Source organism: Schistocerca gregaria, chromosome 2 (genome assembly GCF_023897955.1).
Source record: "Schistocerca gregaria isolate iqSchGreg1 chromosome 2, iqSchGreg1.2, whole genome shotgun sequence".
NCBI classification, from domain to species: Eukaryota; Metazoa; Arthropoda; class Insecta; order Orthoptera; family Acrididae; genus Schistocerca; species Schistocerca gregaria.
Window position 1 is genome coordinate 772,759,709 of NC_064921.1, and position 25,583 is coordinate 772,785,291.

General features: G+C 44.3%; 1 protein-coding gene across 1 annotated transcript in view; it reads left to right on the forward strand.

The window, feature by feature from the left end:
• The first annotated feature begins 552 nt into the window (after nt 1–552).
• The window catches only part of LOC126335005 (uncharacterized), a 276,236-nt gene continuing 251,205 nt past the window's right edge, over nt 553–25,583 (forward strand). The window contains exon 1 of the mRNA XM_049997834.1: nt 553–603. The gene's annotated coding sequence lies outside the window, so the exon portion shown is untranslated. The remainder of the gene's footprint in view (nt 604–25,583) is intronic.

Consider the following 25,583-nt stretch of genomic DNA (forward strand, 5'->3'; position numbering starts at 1 on the left):
TGTATGAACAAAATTGTGGAGAAAAGAAATTCATGACACATTCTGAGACATCAAGGAACCATCTGTTCAATATTGGAGGGGAGGGGGAGGGAATTGTAGAGGACGTTCAAGAGATGAATACAGAAAGCAGGTTTAAAAGGATATGAGCTGCAGTAGTTATTCGGAAGTGAAGAGGCTTGCACGGGATAGAGTAACACGGAAAGCTGCGTAGAACCAGCCTTCGTATTGAAGACCACGACATAAATAAGTTAATACAAGTCCTGAACTCACCAACAGTCAGCACTTGGTAACTGATGCCCACACTAAGAATACATGGAAACAGTATCCGCACTTTAGATCTCTTATTAAGGGAGATCTATCGTTAAGTTAAAGAAGTAAGATCATCAATTCGTGTATCAACCGTGTGCTACTAGACGGCTCTCAGACAGACTCTCACGCATAAAGACGAAAACAAAATCAGACACAGAGGCCAGTGGAATGCGTTATCTGACATAAATGCACGGCCATATGACGCCACAAAAGACAGAAAAACAAGAACTGCCGTGTCAGACACTCAGGACCACGCGAAGCCGACTGGCCACTGTGTCATCCTCTGCAATATTGGTGAGTAAAAACAGGTCAAATAGTCAAGATATTTATATTTATCATCCCCAAAAGTGTCCTATTACTGGAAGCATAGGCGTTTACGATCCGTGACATGTCCAAATGTTTCCCTGTACAAGAAAGACCGGACCCTCAAAATTACAGACCAATATTCTTACATCGATTTGCTGCAGAATTCATGAACATATTCTGAATTCGAATTGAATAAATTTTCTTGAGACCGAAAAACTAATGTCCATGAATCAGCACTGTTTAGCAAGCATCGCTCGTGCGAAACTCAGCTTGCCCTTTTGTCTCGTGACATACTGCGAACTACGGATGAAGAGCAACACAAAAATTCCGTATTTCTAGATTTACGAAACGCATTTGACACTGTGCCCAAATGCAGACAGTTAACGAAGTTACGAGCATGTGGAATATGTTCCCAGATATCTGAGCGGCTAGAAGACTTCTTAAGTCATAGAACACAGTATGTTGTTCTCGACGGTGAGCGGGTTTGTCAGAGACAAGGGTATCGTCAGGACTGTCCCAGGATGTTGTGATAGGACCGCTATTTTCTCTACATACGTAAATGATTTGGCAGACAGTGTGGGCAGCAATTTACGGTTGTTCTCTGATGATGGTTTGGTGTATGGGAATGTGTCGAAGATGAGTGACTATAGGAGGAAACGAGATGACTTACACAAAATTTTCTGCTTGGTGTGATGAATGGCAGCTGCCTCTCAATGTAGAAAAATGTAAGTTAATGCGAATGAGTACGGAAAACAAACCCATAATGTTCGGACACAGTATTGGTAGTGTCCCGCTTGACATAGTCACGTCGATTAAATATACGAGCGTACCGGTGCTGAGCGATATGAAATGGGACGGGCATGTGAGAACTGTGGTAGGGAAGGCCAATGCTCGACTTTGGTTTATTGGGAGAATTTTGGGAAAGTGTGGTTCATTTGCAAAGGAGAGCGCATATAGAAAGCTAGTGCGACCTGTTCTTGAGTACTGCTCGAACGTTTGGGATAAGTTCTGGGTCATATTAAAGAAAGACGTCGAAGCAGTTCGGAGACGGGCTGCTAGATTTGTTACCGGTTTCCACGAATAGCACGCAGGTGTTAAGGAGATGCTTTGGGAACAAATGGGAATCCCTGGAGGGAAAGCGACATTCTTTTCGCAGAACACTAATGAGAAAATTTAGAGAAGTAGCACCTGAAACTGATTGCAGAACGATTCCATTGCCTCCAACATGAAAGGTGTACAATTTTCTTCCGGCGTTTTTCCCCCAACATTTGAGACTTTAATGAAACAAATTGGTTACACATGTATCATTCAAAGTATTTTCCACTGTTGGCCACTACTTTATCCCATCTTTCGGGCAGTGTACGAATCCCGCGTCGAAAAAATTGTTCAACTTTTGAAGCGATCCACTAATCGATCCAATTTGTGACTTCTTCATGAGATCGGAAGTGTTGGTCAGCCAGACCATGCGCCATTGATCTAAACAGGTGATAGAGGAAACATGGTCTGGAAAATACGGCGGGTGAGGTAGGACTCCCTATTTTAACGTTTCCAAGTACGTTTTGACCTCTTTTGCAACACGGGATCGAGCGTTGTCGTGCTGCAAAATCACTTTATCATGCCTCTCGCTGTATTGCGGCCGTTTGTCTTTTAATGCTCTGCTCAAACACATTAATTTCGTTCGATAACGAGCACCTGTGATTGTTTCGCTTAGTTTTAACACCTCATAGTTCGCGACGCTGAGCTGGTCCCATCAAATGCAGAGCATGATCTTGGAGCCTTGATTATTTGATTTGGCCGTCGACGTGGAAGCGTGGCCGGGATATCCCCATGATTTTTTGCGTTTAGGGTTATCGTAATGAACCCATTTTTCGTCCCCGATCACAATGCGATGCAGATATCCCTTTCATTTTTGCCTTTGAAGCAACTGCTCACAAACACGCAAACGCCGTTCAACGTCTCTTGGTTTCAGCTCACACGGGACCCAAGTTCCTTCTTTCTGAATCATGCCCGTAGCCTTGAGACATTTTGATATGGTTAGCTGTGTCACTCCCATTAATCGTGCCAATTATTCTTGAGTTCGACCTGAGTCTTCACTCAGCACTGTCTCCAATTCTGCGTCTTCGAAAACATTCTCTCTTCCACCACTATGCCGGTCTACAAAGTTAACCCATTAAGTCCCAAATTAATTTTTTTTTAAACTGAAGTTTTTATTTCTTAATTATAATGTAGATAGTGTATGAACCACAGTAAATACAAAAGTAGCCAAAGAATATTATACATGCTGATATAATGGCCGTCCTCAAAATAGGACACTGGGATCTTCCAGTATCGTATAGCATACTAAACTGTATTCTAGTGTTAACTAGCGTCTTGTGAACTGCTACAGTCCACTTCACACACAGTGTTACACGGCATTTAACACATTTTTTGGTTCCCCGTTGCAATTAGCTCTTACACATCTTCTTTGCGTGCTTCTTTTGTCAATCATATGACCTATTCCATCAAACCTGATGTCTGGCATCACTCTCAACTGACTTGATGGGTATTCCATTGGTCGTCCAATATTCGGTCTTCCAGTGTCAATTTCAGGTATGTAACTAACAGCACGTCTGAAATCCAGTAAATCCTGTGCATTTTTCCCATGTACTAGTCTGCAGAAGAGTCAGGCATTTACGAGGGCCATTTCCAGCAGACGTGTAATAGGACACAGTACCACTTTTTCCCTCTAATAACCGTCGCATATTTTCCAACTAACCAGTCATGGTGGTCAACACCTCCCATGTACGCGTTATACGACTTCAAAACGGCAGGTTGTTGCACTTGTATCTTCTTACTTGCTTGTCTACTGTACACCGTAGCTTCTCCCAAAGGTTCAACTTGGTAAAAATTTGTATCAATTGTAACGCATCTGTTGTCGTGCCATTGAACAAATAAAACTTCACCTTTCCTGTCGAGCTGGTAGTCATAGTTTCCTCGAGCTGTCTTTTTCAGTTCGTTGTTGCTCAGTAAAGGACAGTCACCGACTCGATTGTCTCTGACAGTCCCAGTTGCTCGAAAACCCAAATTTCTCACATGAATCAGAAGGTCTCTACTAGTGAAGAAATTGTCAAAGTACACACAGTGATTCTCGGGTTTTTCAATGTAGTCCAACATGTTTAGGACTACTCTTGTTCCCAATAGTAGGTCATCCCTTGCAGTATCTTCTGGATCCTTTCCACAGTATAAATCAAATTTGCAACAATAGCCACTTGCTCCACAAAGAGACCAGAACTTATAGCCAAATCTAATAGGCTTGCCTCGGATAAACTGTCCATCTGGAACTGTATCATTTACTAATGGGCAAGATATTCATAAATATACTTACATAAAACACTGTAAATTTCAAAGTAACTTCATATCCTGTAATTTATAAAAGAGGAGTCATTACTTACCTCAGCAACAAAGTCTGGTAAAATTACCACGTTCTAAAAAGAAAATACATCAGCAGTAGCAGAGTTTCATATTGGAACGTGCAACAATACAAATAACTTAAATGGTAACACCAAGTCCCAGTGTCCTATTTCGGGTACACCAAATTTTATAACAATGGAAAACAATGAATATAACTCCAATTGTGCTAACAGCGCAAGTAGTTTAAAAGACACAGTGTTGACTATAAATAATCGCAAAAAGATCTTCGCCAAATATTACAAATATTACTAAACTGTCGATAAAGTAAATACCTGTAATAACGAAAAGTGTGCCTTAGTATTCAATAATCGATTAATGGTAGGATTTATTGCTTTTAATTTCCTCTAAGCATACATTTGTTATAAAAAGCATCAACAAATGACGTAGAACAATAACAGATGCAAATTAATAATTTATTGTGTATTTATAAATAAATATGTGCTCTGTCCTCAAAATAGGACACTGGTACTTAATAGGTTAAAATCACCGTTCTTGAAGCGTTGAAACCACTCATGACATGTTCTTTCACTGATAGCGTCCTTACCATAGGTAACTGAAAGCATTCGATGAGACCCAGCCGCTGTTTTCTTCATATTGAAACAAAACAATAACACCTACCGCAAACGACGAGAATTAGGCTCGTAAACTGACATTTTCAGTCAAGAACAACTTTATGATGCAGACATAAATGGACTAATGTTTGAATGAGGTTATGTTGACCGAGGTCCAAGGTAACTGCGTGACGTCTGCGACCTGCTTGTACATCGTGCGTTTGGGTCGCGAGGATAAGGTACGAAAAAGTAGGGCTCATACAGAGGCATACAGGCAGTCGTTCTTGCCTCGCTCTATTTGCGAGTGGTGCAGGAAAAGGAAGCGACTATTAGTGGTACAGGGTACTCTCGCCACGCACCGCACTGCCGCTTGGGCGGTATGTACCGTGGATGAAACGCTGAGTCGGTTCTGTGACGTAGGCGACCGTCGCGGCCCCATCGCGTCCCGGAACTGTCGGCTTATCGCTCTGCTGTTTTGCTTTCTTTGGTGTTTAGCCACCAGAAAACTACAGGCCTCGTCACAAAACGGACACTGTTCAGCCTTTCACACACGCACTTTCTAATCTGTAACCCAACGCTCCACTTTTGAATCGCGAACACAGTTATTACAGAAGGAAATTACGAGTTCGGATTACTACTTTGTCAGGTTTCCACAGTGTCTGACATAACTTTTTCCCTTTAAAAACTGATAGCCTCTAAAAAAAAAGAAAAAAAAAAGAAAACAATCCGTTGTTTTTAGGTATAGTTGCATGAATAGGACTAAAAAATAATGTGTTCATTAACGTTAACACTAAACACACACGCACATTATACACTGTAGACCCACAGAAACTGGTACACCTGCCTAATATCGTGTAGGTCCCCCTCGAGCACGCGGAAGCGCCGCAACACAAGTGGCATGGACTCGACGAATGTCTGAAGTAGTGATGGAGGGAACTGACACAATGAATCCTGCAGGGCAGTCCGTAAATCCGTAAGAGTACGAGGGGTGGAAATTTCCTCTGGACAGCCCGTTGCAAGGCATCCCAGATATGTTGGTGGCAAGCGGAAGTGTTTAAACTCAGAAGAGTGTTCGTGGAGCCATTTTGTAACAATTCTGAACGTGAAACTTCCTGGCAGATTAAAACTGTGTGCCCGACCGAGACACGAACTCGGGACCTTTGCCTTTCGCGGGCAAGTGCTCTACCATCTGAGCTACCGAAGCACGACTCACGCCCGGTACTCACAGCTTTACTTCTGCCAGTATCCGTCTCCTACCTTCCAAACTTTACAGAAGCTCTCCAGCGAACCTTGCAGAACTAGCACTCCTGAAAGAAATGATATTGCGGAGACATGGCTTAGCCACAGCCTGGGGGATGTTTCCAGAATGAGATTTTCACTCTGCAGCGGAGTGTGCGCTGATATGAAACTTCCTGGCACATTAAAACTGTGTGCCCGACCGAGACTCGAACTCGGGACCTTTGCCTTTCGCGGGCAAGTGCTCTACCATCTGAGCTACCGAAGCACGACTCACGCCCGGTACTCACAGCTTTACTTCTGCCAGTATTCGTCTCCTACCATCCAAACTTTCGGTAGCTCAGATGGTAGAGCACTTGCGGGCGAAAGGCAAAGGTCCCGACTTCGAGTCTCGGTCGGGCACACAGTTTTAATCTGCCAGGAAGTTTCATATCAGCGCACACTCCGCTGCAGAGTGAAAATCTCATTCTGAATTCTGAACGTGTAGGGTCGCATTGTCCTGCTGGAATTGTGCAACACCGTCTGAATGCACAGTGGACTCGAATGGATGCAGGTGATCCAACAAGATACTTAACTATGTGTCGTCTGTCAGAGTTGTATCTAGACGTATCAGGGGCCCCATATCACTCTTGTTGCACACGCCCCACACCATTATAATTTCCAATTATCAACAGTAAAATGTCGGTGTTGATGAGCCGAGGCGAGGCGTAAAGCTTTGTGCCATGCATTCATCAAGGGCACACTAGTGGGCCTTCGGCTCTCAAAACCCATATCGATGATGTTTCGTTGAATGGTTCAAACGCTGACACTTGTTGATGGCCCAGCATTGAAATCTGCAGCAATTTGTGAAGGGGTTGCACTTCTGCCACGTTGAACGATTCTCTTCGGTCGTCGCTGGTCCCGTTTCTTGCAGGATCCTTTTCCGGCCTCAGCGATGTCGGATTCCTGATATCCACGGTATACTCGTGAAATGATCCTACGGGAAAATTCCCACTGCATCGCTACCTCGGAGATGCTGTGTCCCATCGCTCGTGCGCCGACTATAACACCACGTCCAAACTCAATTAAATCTTGATAACCTGCCACTGCATCAACAGTAACCGATCTGACAACAGCACCAGACACTTTTTGTCTTACATAGGCGTTGCCGACCGCAGCGCCTGTTGTAACTGCGACCGGAACGTTCGCGGGGTTGAAGTGGCGGAAAGGGAGGCGGGACTAGTGATCTAGGGACTAGTGAAAATGTACCCTACTAGCTAACTTCGTTTCAACAAAATGTGTACTTAGAGCCTTTTAGAAACACGATAGTCACTGAATAATATACACAAACTGATAAAAAAAGTTCAGCACCCGGAAGACAGTCCGGTGTCAATGTAATTTCGTACCCGCACACAACAACAGCGGGTTTTTTTAAGGGTCGATCAAAAAGTTTGCGATCGAAAGCGGTACAGTCCAAACGCGGTGTGCCAATGACGCGAAATCACCATGAGGATTGAGGCAATCATCTCACCGACGCACCACGTTGAATATACCCGTTTCGTAAAACTCCGTGTCCTGTTGCATGAAGAAATCCGTAACTGTCTGATGCATATCCTCGTCCGACAGGAATCGTAGCCTCCTCAGGGTCTGTTTTAAGGGACCGAAGGCATGATAATCGCACGGGGAGGAATCAGGATTATATGGCGGGCCTAAGTATCTCCCAACTGAGTTGGCGTAACTTCTGTGTTACGACATTTTGCAATATGGGGACGTGCGTTATTATGGGGCAGCAGCACCTGTTTACGTCCACCATTCCAGAACGATGGTTTTCGACGGACATACTACACCAAATATATTCTTCATTCTTCCGATAGGTGACTTCAGGTGTTATTCCTTTGACAGTCAAGGAGAGAATAACAGAACATTGGTCCTCTTTGGGCACATTTGGTAATAACGTTGCCATAGTTGACGTTTCCCCATTTACCGCTTGCACTTCGGAAAGAATCGAATGCCACACTAATCCCTTATCTAGATGTCGGTGCTTATACACCCGCATCGTGGTAGTCATACATTGCGTATACGCTGCAGCAACGCCCTCAAACGGAAACTTTTTGACCTCATCTTATAAATGATTAGAACTGCGATTCTCTGTAGCAGGTAGAACAGGGACGAGAGAGCATTCGTGTTTAGTGTCGTTACCAGACCTGGTGCGGTATATTAGGGGCGTGACAGCGTCAAATTTTTCGTGATCACTATAGAGGAGACGGAGATTCCGCGTAGTCGTGTGAGACAACGTTATCAGCACGTGACAGGTCGTGAAAGAAGCCTCATTCTCAATCTCCAATTGGTCGGCTGGCCCAGCCGTTTAATATAAAGCTTTATGGGGCATTCAGATGTGACATTGGCCCGATTCTGGACTCATTGGGGAAGTGTGGGCAAGTATACACACTGCCAAGATTCCTGTCGGTCACGTGTGACCACCAAAAGTAAGTATCGCCGTATGTGCATCAAACGCACCGTAGACCCTTGACATCTGCGCCTGCCGAGTCAGAACAAGTAACGGACTCACTGCAACATTCTGTGTCATCCCACACGATTGGTCTGAAGTTTGCAGCAGCTGAACTACGAAATTAACATCCTCCGCGTAGACTGCTGATAACACAACAACACTAACGGCTGCGTCTGGAGTGGCGCCGTGAGCGTGAAGCATTGTCTGCTGATGAATGTCCTCAGTGCCACACCACGTCGAACGATGATTGTACCCGAGTACGGCGACTGTCTCCGGGGGGAGGGGGGGGGGGGGGGGGGTTCCAATCTTCTAATACAGAGTGTTTCAAAAACAATATACGTACTACAAAGTGTTATTAAGTCCAAACTATCGATCGCTGCGCCTCGGCTCGGTTAATGGAGAAACCAGTACATAGTCTAGTTTATATTAATAGCCGCTAGATGTCAGTTATCTTCTGTTTTGTTTGGTAACCGTCATATGTTTAAAACGGCTACTCCACAGCAGAAATCATTTTGTGTTCTCGAGTTTACGAAGTGCAATTCCGTGATTACAGTGCAAAGAATGACATGCTTGCCCGAGTATGTTCGAATGTTCAAATTTGTGTGAAATCTTATGGAACTTAAATTCTAAGGTCATCAGTCCCTAAGTTTACACACTACTTAACCTAAATTATCCTAAGGACAAACACACACACACCCATGCCCGAGGGAGGACTCGAACCTCCGCCGGGACCAGCCGCACAGTTCATGACTGCAGCGCCTTAGACCGCCCGAGTATGGGAGGAATTTGAATATCGATGTGACATGGTTCGTGCCGCTGGTGGAGGACATATTGAACATCTGAAATTGAGAGGTTCGTAAATATGAGTAAAGTTTCATATTCGTATGTTTTAAAATTTAATGAATGTATGCGTTCGAATGCGTATATTCTTTTTGAAACACCCTGTACTTTGGAGAGTCACATCAGTGTTAGCCCTGGAGTTATGGTGTGGGGAATCAGCGATATAACATCAGGTCACTGCCGGTAGTGATTAGGGTATTCTAGTGGCACAACGGTAAGTCACGGACATTCTGCGATGTAATGTGTTACCTCTCACGCAGCGCTGTCGTCGGGCTATTTTTCAACAGGACAGTGCTCGTTGACATATGGCACGTTAGACTGTCTACCCTGCTTCTGCGACATTACAACAGAGTAAGCCACAATATAGGAAGTCATGCTGCCTTTAACTTGGCTCCCTGTTTACGCTGATACTCAAGTACAACGGCCATCCAATACGTCGCAGGCTCGAATCCTGCATAGGGCATGGATGTTTGTGAGTCCTTAGGTTAGTTAGGTTTAAGTAGTTCTAAGTCTAGGGGACTGATGACCTCAGATGTTAAGTCCCGTAGAGCTCAGAGCCATTTGAACCACTTGTTTATCTTTATCTTAGCAGAAGATTCCATGTTGTGTTCGGGGTTGCAAAAAAGATTCGGGACACAGTTAGTGGAAGAAACACACCTATCATTTACCACATTTACTAGTTTTCTATATTTCACTCGTTTGGGGAATATGAGTACCGTTTCTTAGTTAGGTAAAAATATCCTTTTCTAATCATACAACTACACAGTACTCTGAAAGATGTGTTACAGACTGGAGCGCCTTATACAAGAAAAAATATCTCCACCAGTACAAATCCTACTTGAGAATGACAGGAAAATAGAAGATAAATCATCAAGGATTTTAAGAAAATAAATTAAAAAATTAAAAAGGAACTTTCAGATTTTTCTTGCTGTAACCTAAGAAATTGCTTATTATTTATTACAAGATTTTCAACGACGTCAACCTACGACACATCTCGGCACCAAGTTTGAGATAATCCTCTTAAATACAATAACTACGAGGGCTATCCGTTAAGTAAGGTCCGATAGGTTACGAAATGGAAATGATAATGGAAATCCCGTGAAGCTTTGCGCAGATGTGTTGGGAAATGTCTAAAATAAACCTGTCGCTCTTTTCAGTTCTGAGCACACAGTGAGCATGTTAAGATGCTTAGAACATAGTGTCTCCCGCCATGTATGGGTGCCCACTGAGAGGTTTCGCCTGATTTCATGCCACTTCACGTACCGTAAAGTGCCTGCCATTTATTTCCTTCTTCACGACAATTCTCGGCCACACACTGCATCCACAATGAGGACGCCCCTGCATTGTTTTCGGTGGGGAGTGTTTGATCACCCACCATATAACCCGAACTTGGCTCCCTCTGATGCTCATCTCTGCTCACTTGAGGCGTTGGCTATGAAGGCAATGTTTTGGCTCAGGCAATAAGCTGCAGACCAGTGCAGAGAAATAGCGGAAACCACAGGCGGCTGCTTTCTATGACGAAGGTACTGGAAGGTTGGTACAACGTTGCAACAAAATAAACCGCAGCGGCCACTACTCAGAGAAGTATCTTGAATACGTAGCAAACTGTTGCAAATACAACATTTTTCATTGTCACTGTGGTGTCCATTTTGCGATCGATCGGACCGTCTTTCTGGATAGCCTTATTATTTTTCTTTATCTATTTATGTATTATCGGACTGTTTCATTCTACTAAGGTGCTATTCTTACAGGTTTTACAGGTCTGCTTGAATATATCTTTTTTATTGCTTCCTTTCATTATTTAAAGGCATCTCCGTATTTAATTCGTAAGGGTATCTGCTAGATAGTTGTAATATGAGGCAATAATATTTACTATCTCAGTTTGCCAGATATACCATCCGCTGTTTTTCCTTTAAAAATTGTAATTACATATTGTTTTTATCTCCTTTATTTTAGGTTATTTTTATTGCTGCGTAGCTACCGAACATGAAATTGCACTGCTTTTCTCATCTTTGCAGCAGAAATGGTAAATTTACCACCAGCTAACACTTCACCAACCGAATATCTTAAAACCCTTCTTATTTTCTTTAAGATTTTCTTTTATCCGTAATCCTTGTTCGTTTCCTCATCGTTAAGTGAACTTAATTCGTCAAACTAATATTCCTCTAGTTCTTTTAGCTTTACGGGTAGGCGTAATGTAAACTTTATTCTTTGCTTGGTGATTTTTCCACTGGTAAAAAAAAAGTCTTCCCAGAACATTGTAATCTTTACACTACAGTGTACTCTTAAAGTTTCGTGAAGTTTTGAGTACTTAAAGGAATATACCTACCAAAGAAAAAGTCGAATTGAATTTTCTCTATAATTTTATACTGCACGCAGCATTTGATTTATCGAAAAAGAACTATACTTCAATAGAACAATCAGGGATCTAGTACCGATTGCCAGCAAAGAAACTTAACCCCCACAAACGGTATGGAAGCAGAAAAAAAAAAATCAAAGGCAAGGAAAACAAGAAACCTACGTGCTACCGTCTCTTAGATCCTGAAAGTTAAACAGCCATGAAAAACTGCTTCATCAGGCGTTGGCCTTGCGCGTCGCACTGCAATTTCCTGTTTGAAAAAGGACACATTTCACTATTAATAATTACGTCAATGTTTTGCTACGTGCTGTAAGTTTTAATGATACTCTTTAACTGGGGTTTACTTTATATCGCGACCAAGGGTAAGATCTATGTGAATACTTGCGGGCGAATTCAGATGCAAGGGCCTAAAATCTATACAATACGCACTCGAGTCAATAACTCGCGCAAGACACCATGTTGTTGTTGTGGTCTTCAGTCCTGAGACTGGTTTGATGCAGCTCTCCATGCTACTCTATCCTGTGCAAGCATCCTCATCTCCCAGTACCTACTGCAACCTACATCCTTTTGAATCTGTTTAGTGTATTCATCTCTTGGTCTCCCTCTATGATTTTTACCCTCCACCTTGCCCTCCAATACTAAATTGGTGATCCCTTGATGCCTCAGAACATGTCCTACCAACCGGTCCCTTCTTTTTGTCAAGTTGTGCCACAAACTCCTCTTCTCCCCAATTCTATTCAATACCTCGTCATTAGTTATGTGATCTACCCATCTAATCTTCAGCATTCTTCTACAGCACCACGTTTCGAAAGCTTCTACTCTCTTCTTGTCTAAACTATTTATCGTCCACGTTTCACTTCCATATATTGCTACACTCCACACCAATACTTTCAGAAACGACTTCCTGACGCTTAAATCTATACTCGATGTTAACAAATTTCTCTTCTTTAGAAATGCTTTCCTTGCCATTGCCAGTCTACAGTTTATATCCTCTCTACTTCGACCATCATCAGTTATTTTGCTCCCCAGATAGCAAAACTCCTTTACTACTTTAAGTGTCTCATTTCCTAATCTAATTCCCTCAGCATCACCCGACTTAATTCGACTACATTTCATTATCCTCGTTTTGCTTTTGTTGGTGTTCATCTTGGGCTGCGATGTTTGTTTCTAGTACAGGTATACTTAAACAACGAATGAAGTAACTTGTTAGAGAAAGTTTAAAAGTAGTCTTGAAAATGAATTACGATATGACACAAATAATGTGTAACCAACGAATCGAAAAGAAAACAATGTAAATTGACAATTAAGTTACTGAACCAGTTATTGGCTATTAGTTTTTAGAGCATATCAAGCCAGCTGCTGGATGAACATCAAGTGAAGTTAACAGAAGAGCAAATTAGACATGTAGTGCTTCAGGTAAACTAAACAGGGTATTCAAGATCTCAAAAAGAAAATTTGTAATCAGTGTCTACTATCGGTTTCGACATATGACAAAGAGGCGTGGAGTTTCAATGGGGAAACCATTCAAACCTTGATGGTACCTTTGTGAGAAACTGAGAGATGCATCTCGTCAGATTTTATTTAACGCTGCTTCCAACTCCCAGCTCCACAAATCTGTATTCGGATCTGTGGCCTCTCAGGTTATTCTCTCCACACAAAAAGTAGTAGAATCAGTCATGGTTCTAACGTCAGTGTAGTGTGCTTAGCCGAGCTTAGTACATCGAGATTAGAAAAAGCCGTGGTATACCGATATGGAGATTACAGATCCCGGTAGTATCGCGTACACAAAGTGTAAAAGGTCGGTGCATTGACTGGGCTGTCATTTGTACTAAGGTGATTCACATGAAAAGGTTTCAGACGTGATGGTGTCCGCACTACGGGAATTAATAGACTCTGAACGCGGAATGGTAGTTGGAGCTACACTCATGGGACATTTCATCTCAGAAATCGTTAGGGAATTCAATATGCTGACATTCACAGTGTCAAGAGTGTGCCGAGAATACCAAATTTCAGGTATTAGCTCTCTCCACTTCGGCGTTAATGAGCTGTGGCAATAAGGCGACCGACGCCAGTGCCTTTGCTAACAGCACGACATTGCCTGCAGCGCCTCTCCTGCCGGTCGGACCCTAGACGACTGGAAAACCGTGGCCTGGTCAGATGAGTCCCGATTTCATTTGGTAAGAGTTGATGGTAGAGTTCGAGTGTGGTGCAGACCCCACGAAGCCATGGACCCAAGTTGTCAACAAGGCACTGGCTCCACAGTGGTGTGGGCTGTGTTCACATGGAATGGACAGGTTGCTCAGGTCCAACTGAACCTATCATTGACTGGAAACGGTTATGTTCGGCTAGATGAAAACAATTTAGAGCCATTAACGGATTTCATGTTACAACGACGGAATTGTTAGGATGACAGTGCACCTTGTTGCCGGCCCACTGCTGTTCGCGATTGGTCTACATCTACATCTACATGACTACTCTGCAATTCACATTTAAGTGCTTGGCAGAGGGTTCATCGAACCACAATCATACTATCTCTCTACTATTCCACTCCCGAACAGCGAGCGGGAAAAACGAACACCTAAACCTTTCTGTTCGAGCTCTGATTTCTCTTATTTTATTTTGATGATCATTCCTACCTATGTAGGTTGGGCTCAACAAAATATTTCGCATTCGGAAGAGAAAGTTGGTGACTGAAATTTCGTAAAAAGGTCTCGCCGCGCCGAAAAACGTCTTTGCTGTAATGACTTCCATCCCAACTCGTGTATCATATCTGCCACACTCTCTCCCCTATAACGCGATAATACAAAACGAGCTGCCCTTCTTTGCACCCTCTCGATGTCCTCCGTCAATCCCACCTGGTAAGGATCCCACACCGCGCAGCAATATTCTAACAGAGGACGAACGAGTGTAGTGTAAGCTGTCTCTTTAGTGGACTTGTTGCATCTTCTAAGTGTCCTGCCAATGAAACGCAACCTTTGGCTCGCCTTCCCGACAATATTATCTATGTGGTCCTTCCAACTGAAGTTGTTCGTAATTTTAACACCCAGGTACTTAGTTGAATTGACAGCCTTGAGAATTGTACTATTTATCGAGTAATCGAATTCCAACGGATTTCTTTTGGAACTCATGTGGATCATCTCACACTTTTCGTTATTTAGCGTCAACTGCCACCTGACACACCATACAGCAATCTTTTCTAAATCGCTTTGCAGCTGATACTGGTCTTCGGATGACCTTACTAGACGGTAAATTACAGCATCATCTGCGAACAGTCTAAGAGAACTGCTCAGATTGTCACCCAGGTCATTTATATAGATCAGGAACAGTAGAGGTCCCAGGACGCTTCCCTGGGGAACACCTGATATCACTTCAGTTTTACTCGATGATTTGCCGTCTATTACTACGAACTGCGACCTTCCTGACAGGAAATCACGAATCCAGTCGCACAACTGAGACGATACCCCATAGCTCCGCAGCTTGATTAGAAGTCGCTTGTGAGGAACGGTGTCAAAAGCTTTCCGGAAATCTAGAAATACGGAATCAACTTGAGATCCCCTGTCGATAGCGGCCATTACTTCGTGCGAATATAGAGCTAGCTGCGTTGCACAAGAGCGATGTTTTCTGAAGCCATGCTGATTACGTGTCAATAGATCGTTCCCTTCGAGGTGATTCATAATGTTTGAATACAGTATATGCTCCAAAACCCTACTGCAAACCGACGTCAATGATATAGGTCTGTAGTTAAATGGATTACTCCTACTACCCTTCTTGAACACTGGTGCGACCTGCGCAATTTTCCAATCTGTAGGTACAGATCTATCGGTGAGCGAGCGGTTGTATATGAGTGCTAAGTAGGGAGCTATAGTATCAGCGTAATCTGAAAGGAACCTAATCGGTATACAATCTGGACCTGAAGACTTGCCCGTATCAAGCGATTTGAGTTGCTTCGCAACCCCTAAGGTATCTACTTCTAAGAAACTCATGCTAGCAGATGTTCGTGTTTCAAATTCTGGAATATTCCATTCGTCTTCCCTGATGAAGGAATTTCGGAAAACTGCGTTCAATAACTCTGCTTTACCGGCACAGTCGTCTATAACAGTACCATCGGCACTGCGCAGCGAAGTTATTGACTGCGTCTTGCCGCTTGTGTACTTTACATACGACCAGAATTTCTTCGGATTTTCTACCAAATTTCGAGACAATGTTTCGTTGTGGAACCTATTAAAGGCATCTCGCATCGAAGTACGTGCCAAATTTCGCGCGTCTGTAAATTTTAGCCCATCTTCAGGATTTCGCGTTCTTCTGAACTTCGCATGCTTTTTCCGTTGCCTCTGCAACAGCGTTCGGACCTTTTTTGTGTACCACGGGGAATCCGTTCCATCTCTTACCAATTTATGAGGTATGAATATCTCAATTGCTGTTTCTACTATATCTTTGAATTTGAGCCACATCTCGTCTACATTCGCATAGTCAGTTCGGAAGGAATGGAAATTGTCTTTTAGGAAGGCTTATAGTGGCACTTTATCCGCTTTTTTAAATAAAATTATTTTGCGTTTGTTTCTGATGGATTTGGAAGAAATGGTATTGAGCCTAGCTACAATGACCTTGTGATCACTAATCCCTGTATCAGTCATGATGCTCTCTATCAGCTCTGGATTGTTTGTGGCCAAGAGGTCAAGTGTGTTTCCGCAACCATTTACAATTCGCGTGGGTTCGTGGACTAACTGCTCGAAATAATTTTCGGAGAATGCATTTAGGACAATCTCGGAAGACGTTTTCTGCCTACCACCGGTTTTGAACAAGTATTTTTGCCAACATACCGAGGGTAGGTTGAAGTCCCCACCAACTATAACCGTATGAGTGGGGTATTTATTTGTTACGAGACTCAAACTTTCTCTGAACTGTTCCGCAACTGTATCATCGGAGTCTGGGGGTCGGTAGAAGGAGCCAATTATTAACTTAATTCGGCTGTTAAGTATAACCTCCACCCACACCAATTCGCACGGAGTATCTACTTCGACTTCACTACAAGATAAACCACTACTGACAGACACAAACACTCCACCACCAATTCTGCCTAATCTATCTTTCCTGAACACCGTCTGAGACTTCGTAAAAATTTCTGCAGAACTTATTTCAGGCTTTAGCCAGCTTTCTGTACCTATAACGATATCAGCTTCTGTGGTTTCTATTAGCGCTTGAAGCTCAGGGACTTTTCCAGCACAACTACAACAATTTACAACTAAAATTCCGACTGTTCCTTGATCCAAGCACGTCCTGTAATTGCCAAGCACCCTTTCACATTGCAGCCCATCCCGCATTTTCCCGAGGCCTTCTAACCTAAAAAACCGCCCAGTCCACGCCACACAGCCTCCGCTACCCGTGTAGCCGCCAGCTGAGTGTAGTGAACTCCTGACCTATTCAGCGGAACCCGAAACCCCACCACCCTATGGCGCAAGTCTAGGAATCTGCAGCCAATACGGTCGCAAAACCGTCTGAGCCTCTGATTCAGACCCTCCACCCGGCTCTGCATCAAAGGTCCGCAGTCGGTTCTGTCAACGATGCTGCAGATGGTGAGCTCTGCCTTCATCTCGTAAGCAAGACCGGCAGCCTTCACCAAATCAGATAGCCGCTGGAATCCAGAGAGAATTTCCTCAGATCCAAAGCGACACACGTCATTAGTGCCGACATGTGCCACCACCTGCAGCTGGCTGCACCCTGTGCTCTTCATGGCATCCGGAAGGACCCTTTCCACATCAGGAATGACTCCTCCGGGAATGCACACGGAGTGCACACTGGATTTCTTCCCCTCCTTAGCCGCCGTATCCCTAAGGGGCCCCATTACGCGCCTAACATTGGAGCTCCCAACTACCAGTAAGCCCACCCTCTGCGATTGCCCGGACCTTGAAGGCTGAGAATGATCCTCTGAAACAGGGCAGGCGGCTGCATCTGGCTCAGCCAGAGACAGTGCCTGAAACCGGTTTGTCAGACGCACCGGGGAGGCTTTCTGATCAGCCTCCGGGGACGCCTTTCGCTGCCTGCCACGCCTTGGAACGACCTCCCAATCAACCACAGGCGAGGGCTCAGCCCCACTGCGGGCAGCAACCGGGGCAACCACAGCGGCGGACCGATCTGGGGACAGACGGGACGAGGTTGACATCCCCGTGATACCCGAGTCCGGCTCCCCACAGTGGTGCCCATTGGCAACAGCCTCAAGCTGCGCGACCGAAGTCAGCGCCGATTGCAGCTGTGAGCGAAGGGATGCCAAGTCAGCCCTCATCCGAACACAGCAATCGCAGTCCCTGTCCATTCTAATCGATGTTTAACAACAGTTACCGAAACACGAGTCCGTGCCTAGATGACGCAAGCGGAACACGCAAAGAATGTATCAACTAACCTGTACAAATGCCTAACGACTGCGCTACAATCTGCTGAATTTACGATTACAGTAACTAAAACTCGAAATTGCACCTCCTATACGAAACTCACACGCAATTTAAATAAGAATCTACGAAGTAAACACTAAAGCGCGATGCTACAACTGTCAAATACTATAATACGCCCGAAATATATGAATTAAACAATGCAAGTACCCAAAAACACGCAAAGAAATTAATTAAACTATCTAACAAATAAGTAAGCTAGGGTTATACGACTTGCTGCTGCAGCTGCTTATCCAACGGCGGCAGGGAGCACATTCTGGACAATTCGAGCGAATGGTCACCCAGATCGCCCGACATGAGGCCCATCGAACACTTAAGGTATATAATCGAGAAGCCAGTTCGTGTTCAAAATCCTGTACTAGCAACACTTTCGCAATTATGGACGGGCAGTAGAGACAGCATGGCTCAATATTTCTGCAAGGTCCTTAAACGACTTGTTGAGTCCATGCCATGTCGAGCTGCTGCACTAAATCGGGCAAAAGGAGGTCCGATACGATATCATCAGGTAGTGCATAGCAATGTGAGGACGGAGGAGTAGCTCGGTGTGTCCTATTACCTGCGTTCCCTTGGTACTGTTTCACCCGGGTCGCAACAGGGACGTCACTGGACCTAGCAAGTGTCCGGAGGGTCTCAGACAAGCTTTCAAGCTTTCCCACGGTGCGCTAGGACTCGAAGAAAAACAGTGCCGCATCTCGGGGGAGCTGAGCTCTCAGCAGTCTCAGCCCATCCTGAGTAAGGCTAGGCGCATGAGACGCGTATAGCACGTGTGGCGCGACGCAGCGCAGCGTGCTTTTTTGTAACTTCACAGGTTCAAATGGGACCGCGCATATGGCAACGCGACGAGACTGGGGCGAGACAAGCGCCTGCGCCAGTTCACGCGGCGTTGTGGTTGGGGCTCACTTGTTCGCGCCACGGATCACGCGAGCACTGCTGGAGAAGTGAAGCGGGGAGCGAGAAGGCAGTCCTGCAATATACTCACTTCGGCATTGCGCATGTAGGCACACGAAGTATTGCCCATCCGAAAAATACAGCCTTACGGTATACTGAATTTTATTTTCTCACTCAGTAGTGTTTCGGTTTCCGACGTTTAAGCTCTCCATCTATTTTCGTTAGTACATAATAGTTTTCAGTTTCGTATATCTGTATAATTTCTTGTTTTATTTGTTCTTTCGTCAAGAACAATGCACAGTTAAATATCTGACAAGCCATAAGCCACTGAAATTGTATCTTCCGCCTCCACAATGTTTACAGTTCGTAAGAAGGGACATACGATTCATCTTGGGGGTAGTGAATCATGTGATCTAGAAGCGAGGCAGGAAAGTAAAACAAGGTTATGTACACTACTGGCCATTAAAATTGCTACACCACGAAGATGAAATGTCACAGACGCGAAATTTAACCAACAGGAAGAAGATGCTGTGATATGCAAATGATTAGGTTTTCAGAGCATTCACACTAGGTTGGCGCCGGTGGCGACACCTACAACGTGCTGACATGAGGAACGTTTCCAACCGATTTCTCATACACAAACAGCAGTTCACCGGCGTTGCCTGGTGAAACATTGTTGTGATGCCTCGTGTAAGGAGGAGAAATTCGTACCATCACGTTTCCGACTTTGGTAAAGGTCGGATTGTAGCCTATCGCGATTGCGGTTTATCGTATCGCGGCATCGCGGTGAGCGCACATTGCAAGCCTGTATTCGTCATCGCCATACTGGCGTATCACCCGGCGTGATGGTATGAGGTGCTATTGGTTACACGTCTCGGTCACCTCTTGTTCGCATTGACGGCTCTCGGAACAGTGGACGTTACATTTCAGATGTGTTACGACCAGTGGCTCTACCCTTCATTCGATCCCTGCGAAACCCTACATTTCAGCAGGTCCTGTATGGACCTTTCTGGATACAGAAAATGTTCGACTGCTGCCCTGGCCAGCACATTCTCCAGATCTCTCATCAATTGAAAACGTCTGGTCAATGGTGTCCGAGCAATTGGCTCGTCACAATACGCCAGTCACTACTCTTGATGAACTGTGGTATCGTGTTGAAGTTGCTTGGGCAGCTGTACCTGTACAGGCCATCCAAGCTCTGTTTGAGTCAATGTCCAGGCATATCAAGGCCGTTAATACGGTCAGTGGTGGTTGTTCTGGGTACTGATTTCTCAGGACCTATGCACCCAAATTGCGTGAAAATGTAATCACATGTCGGTTCTAGTATAATATATTTGCCCAATGCATACCCGTTTATCGTCTGCATTTCCTCTTGGTGTAGCCATTTCTAATGGCCAGTAGTGTACTTGCTGCATGTTATGCTGACGTATCTCTACAATCTGTTACAAAAAGTCGAAAAGGTGTAATTTCCCCAGGTATCACCCCTTTGTGCTCCTGGTAGAAGTGTCCGAGATATGAAGTACATAAGTTTCACTATCATTATTTGGATATCGATTTAATGAGAGACATTAATGTACGTACATGGTGACATCACATTTCCACTGCAAGATAGAAACAGTCGAGAAGCCCTCACGAATAGCGATATTTCAATCGTGACGCGAAAAAACCATTTCAGTGGTTGCAAACATACTGTCAGCGTTAATAAAGTAATTATACAAAAGGCTACACAAATGAAGTAGTGGTTGGTATTATTCTGAAAGTATGACCAAGTGTGGTGATTTGATATATTTAATTTGTTGAAATGTATTGCTGACAAAGGGACATTGTTTTCGAACGATGTGAATTCTTCCGGTCACAAGGCACAACTAGCTAGCTTCCGCATTCCTGACGCGCGCATTGTTCACAGCTGCTGACGATATACTGACCATTATGTTGTGCCATGTATCAATTGTTTACTTTTCTCAATAACAGCTATTTTATTCGCGAATCACACATTGTCAGTTTGGCAAGCCGTAGGCGAAAAACCAGCGTCTGGCATGTGCGTGTCATTTCGCCTGACGGATACGCTCGTCATTATTTTAATACTGCTCAGATGAAGAAAAGGAGCTTGCCGGGGTGGCCGAGCGGTTCTAGGCGCTACAGTCTGGAACCGCGCGACCGCTACGGTCGCAGGTTCGAATCCTGCCTGTGGCATGGATGTGTGTGATGTCCTTAGGTTAGTTAGGTTAAAGTAGTTCTACGTTCTATGGGACTGATGACCTCAGATGTTGAGTCCCATAGTGTTCAGAGCCATTTGAACCATTTTGAAGAAAAGGAATAAAATCCTTTGGTAAGGTTACATTCCAGTCGCTCAGTGTTAAAAATACGATGGGTTATGGGATTCAACCAATATTCCAACATAATTGGCGATTTAATTTTGTGTGAATATTAACTTTTTTTCCTTCGAAGAAGCATCGGCATTTCTGTGTAATGGCCACATTTCTCTTGTTGACAGGTTTCCTTGTACTTCTTTTGCCAAAACACAGTATAATTTGCACAAACTCATTTTTGGAGTAGCTATTGTGAGAGAATTCTGAAACAGAGTGTTTCATAAAACAAGTTCAAAAAATGATTCAAATGGCTCTGAGCACTATGGCACTTAACATCTGTGGTCGTCAGTCCCCTAGAACTTAGAACTACTTAAACCTAACTAACCTAAGGACATCACACACATCCATGCCCGAGGCAGGATTCGAACCTGCGACCGTAGCAGTCACGCGGTTCCGGACTGAGCGCCTAGAACCGCACGGCCACCGTGGCCGGCATAAAACAAGGAATTGGCTACCAGAGAGCTCAATAGCTCACGAAACACCTTATTGTTTCGGTTTGGGGTAACATAAGAGAAGAAATTTCATGTTTATTATCACACCGAAAAACGCTTTGTTTCACTAGCTGTCGATAACTCCTTACATAATTACAGTGACTGGATGAAAACATTAAATGAAAAGTGCGACTTCTGTTACATCGATAGATAAGAAAATTCATTGCGTTTACGAACCAGCAAAGGATTCTCCTCCTTGTGTGCCATCATTTGCCAAAATATCGCTTCGATGCCTCGTGAGGGATGTCGTGAATAATTCATTCCCGTGGGCGTGAGATCGGGAGTGAACGCTCTACAGAGCATCCATTTTCTCGAGATCGCAGACAGATAGAGACTTCCTCCCAAGTCTAAACAAAAATTCAATATGTTAGCTAAATTTCTTACGCGCCAAACGCAAAATCATAGCGACCACTATTTTTCATTGCAAACTTTTCGAATTTTGTGTAGTGTCTTACTAAAATGTATATATCACAATAAGTATGACCATTAGGGAGATGACGAGCATTTCGCCACGATGCTGACATACAACGCTACAAGTAAGGCAAAAATCAAATATTTTGAGTGAATAGTTTCTGTAAAATCGTTTGAGAAAGATTTCAGGGTGCAGGCGCTTCGGTTCTGTCAGCGCAGAACGTCGCCAATCGGCGCATGCGAAGTATGTGTGCGCGTCGCAATATGCGCAGATCCAGCGCATGTGCGGAATGCGTGCGTCGCGCTGCACTGTCGTGTCGCGTCACACGTGCTATACACGTCTCAGTTTGCGCTTAGGCTAGGCGCAAATTGAGAAGCGTATAGCACGTGTGACGTGACACTACACTACAGCGCGACACGCACGTGACGCACGGGTCGCGCGGGTGCAGCGCATATTGCGACACTTACACCATACTTCGCACGCGCCGACTGCCGACGCTCTGCGCTGACTCAACCGAAGTGCGCGCAACCTCTTACCTTTCTCAAACGATTTTACAGAAACTATCCACTGAAAATATATGATGTTTGCCTTACTTGTAGCGTTGTATGTCAGCTTCGTGCTCATCACCCCTCTAATGACCATTCTTATTGTGATGTACTCATTTTAGTAAGACACTACGCAAAATTCAAAAAGTTTGCAACGAAAATTAGGGCTCGCTATGATTTTGCGTTTGGTGCGTATTACACCATATGTTGCTGCGTATGAAATTTAGCTAACATGCTGAATTTTTGTTTAGACTTGGGAGGAGATCTATATCTGCCTCCGATCTCGAGAAAATGGATCCCATGTAGCGCGCTCACTTCCGATCTCACGCCCGCGAGAATAAAATACTCGCAACATCTCTCGTATCACCTAAACAGCTCGAGACATCGAAACGAAAGTTTGGCGAATGATAGCACACAAGGGGAAGAGACTTTTGCCAATTATTAAACACATGGAACTTTCTTATCTATGGCGATATATCACTACTTATACTTCTTTTTTTATTTATTTCACTCCAGTGACTGTATTTTTTTAAGAGTTATCGACAGCTAGCGAAACAAGAGCTTCCTAAACATGAAATTTCTTCTTTTATGTTACTGCAAATCGATACTATGAGGTTTTTCGTAAGGTATTGAGCTCTGTGATTGTCAGTTACTTGTTTAATGAGGCCCTACGTTTCCGAATTCTGTCTCAATAGCTGCTGTGAGATGAGTTTGGCAAATTACATTGTGACAAAGAAAGTACAATTAAACCAGTCACCAAGAGAAATGTGGCCTTTACTCATAAATGGTGATGCTTTTTCGAATGAGAAAAGGTTAACAACTCACACGAAAACAGATTGACAACTCTGTTGGAATTTTGGTGGAATCCCCGTAACCCATCGTACTTTTAACACTGAGCGACGGGAATGGAAACTTACCAAAGGATTTTATTCCTTTTCTTGATCTGAGCAGTATTAAAATAATTACGAGCGTTCCTTCAGGCGGAATGATAGGCACATACCAGATACTGTTTACTCACCTAGTACCCTCTGTCCCTTCTTGCGATCTGAAAACATCACGGAGGCTTATGGTGCAAATTCCAGCGGCCAATGGCTCATCAGTTACAGAAGTATACATTTTTCTTGACGGAAGAAAAACAAAACAAAACTATGCGGGTATAAATAACAGAAAATCATAACGTGCTAACGAAGAAATCTGGAGCGTTTAAATGGTGAAAAACGAAACACTACCCAAAGACAATAGAATTCAGTACACAGCAACGCAAAATTTATCGTATTGGCAATACTACCATTGCTGATATGCGCCGTTCCGATAAGAGCATATGGCCGGGCTACTTTTCCGCTCCCCTCCTCAAAGTTCCCACGATGCTAGCGAGGCAAGCGCGACGCGAGAAACTGTGCCTCAACCACAACGCCGCGCGACCTGGCGCAGGCGCGTGTCGCGTTCTAGTCGCGTCGCGTCGCAATTTGCGCGGTCCCATTTGAAGCTGTGATGTTACAAAAACGCGCTGCGCTGCGCTGCGTCGCGCCACACGCGCAATACGCGTCTCAATTTGCGCCTAGTAGGCAAGAGCTTCTGAGCCCGAGAGTCTGGAACCAGCGCGACCACTTCCCACGCAGATTACGTGCCACCAGGGCTCCCACGTCATCAGTCAAGTCTCTGTGCCCGCAGTAGCACACGCAGTGCAGAGGCTAACGGACTTTAACTTTCTGGGCTGTCTGTAGTGCGTTTAGTTCGTTGACCATAAGACGATTTTCTTTATTATCAAATGACATTTGCTGATGCTAGTCATAATTGCTCTTTATTTGTGTCACGCACGACGTGTTTCGGAAATTAATTCCAGTTATCGAGTTCATATTCCGTGTACTGTTGGCGATTTTAGGCGTGATGTTTGTGATCTGGTGTTTTGTCCTGGTGCCTGTACTGAAATGTAGCACTCGTAATTTTGTAATAACTGATGTATCTTTCCGCACAGATAATGCCGAATTTGGAATTAACTTTTACTCACGAATTTATTGTTATAACATCCTAGCAGATAATAATGAAGTTCTGGATCGGAACTCGGAACTGGGACTCTTGTGTCCCGCGGGCAAATTCTCTACGGACTGAGCTGTCTAAGCACAACTCACGACGCATGCTCACAGAAGTTGTCCTGCATCACTTGCGGGGTTAAAGCTCCTGGAAGAAAGGATATCGCGGACAAATATACTGTGCAGCATAGTTAAAGTGTCACCTTTTTTTTTTTTAATCCGGTTGTCTTCTTCCACTGTGACGAAGAAATTAGATACCTGACTCGAAGGCGCCTTTAGCCTTTCTCCGTAATGGTGCAAAAGCATGGCGCCCTGAGACGTCATTAACACTTCATATCTGTTTTCTTCACGTCCATACGACGAACGCATTCCTCCCAACGAGAGACCTGTTTGTTGATACAGCTACTGCAGAATGGCTGACGTTGTTGACAACCTCACCTCTGCTCATACCACTTCATCACTATCAAGTCGTTTCAGGCAAATGCCGAGATGGTTCCTTTGAAAGGGCACGGCCGATTTCCTTCCCAATCCTTCCCTAACCCGAGCTTGCGCTCTGTCTCTAATGACCTCGTTGTCGACGGGACGTTAAACACTAACCACCACCACTATCAAGTCAAGTCCTCGAAGGTTTACGGTCGCAGTTTAGAATCCTGCGTCGGGCATGAATGTGTGTGATGTCCTTAGGTTAGTTAGGTTTGAGTAGTTCTAAGTCTAGGGAACTGATGACCCCAGATGTTAAGTCCCATAGTGCTTAGAGTCATTTGAACCATTTGAACCTCGAAGGTGCTCTCTAAATTTTGGAAACAGATGAAAATCGGTTGGGGCCCTGTCGGGAGCGTAAGGAGGACGATCGATGACAGTGAACC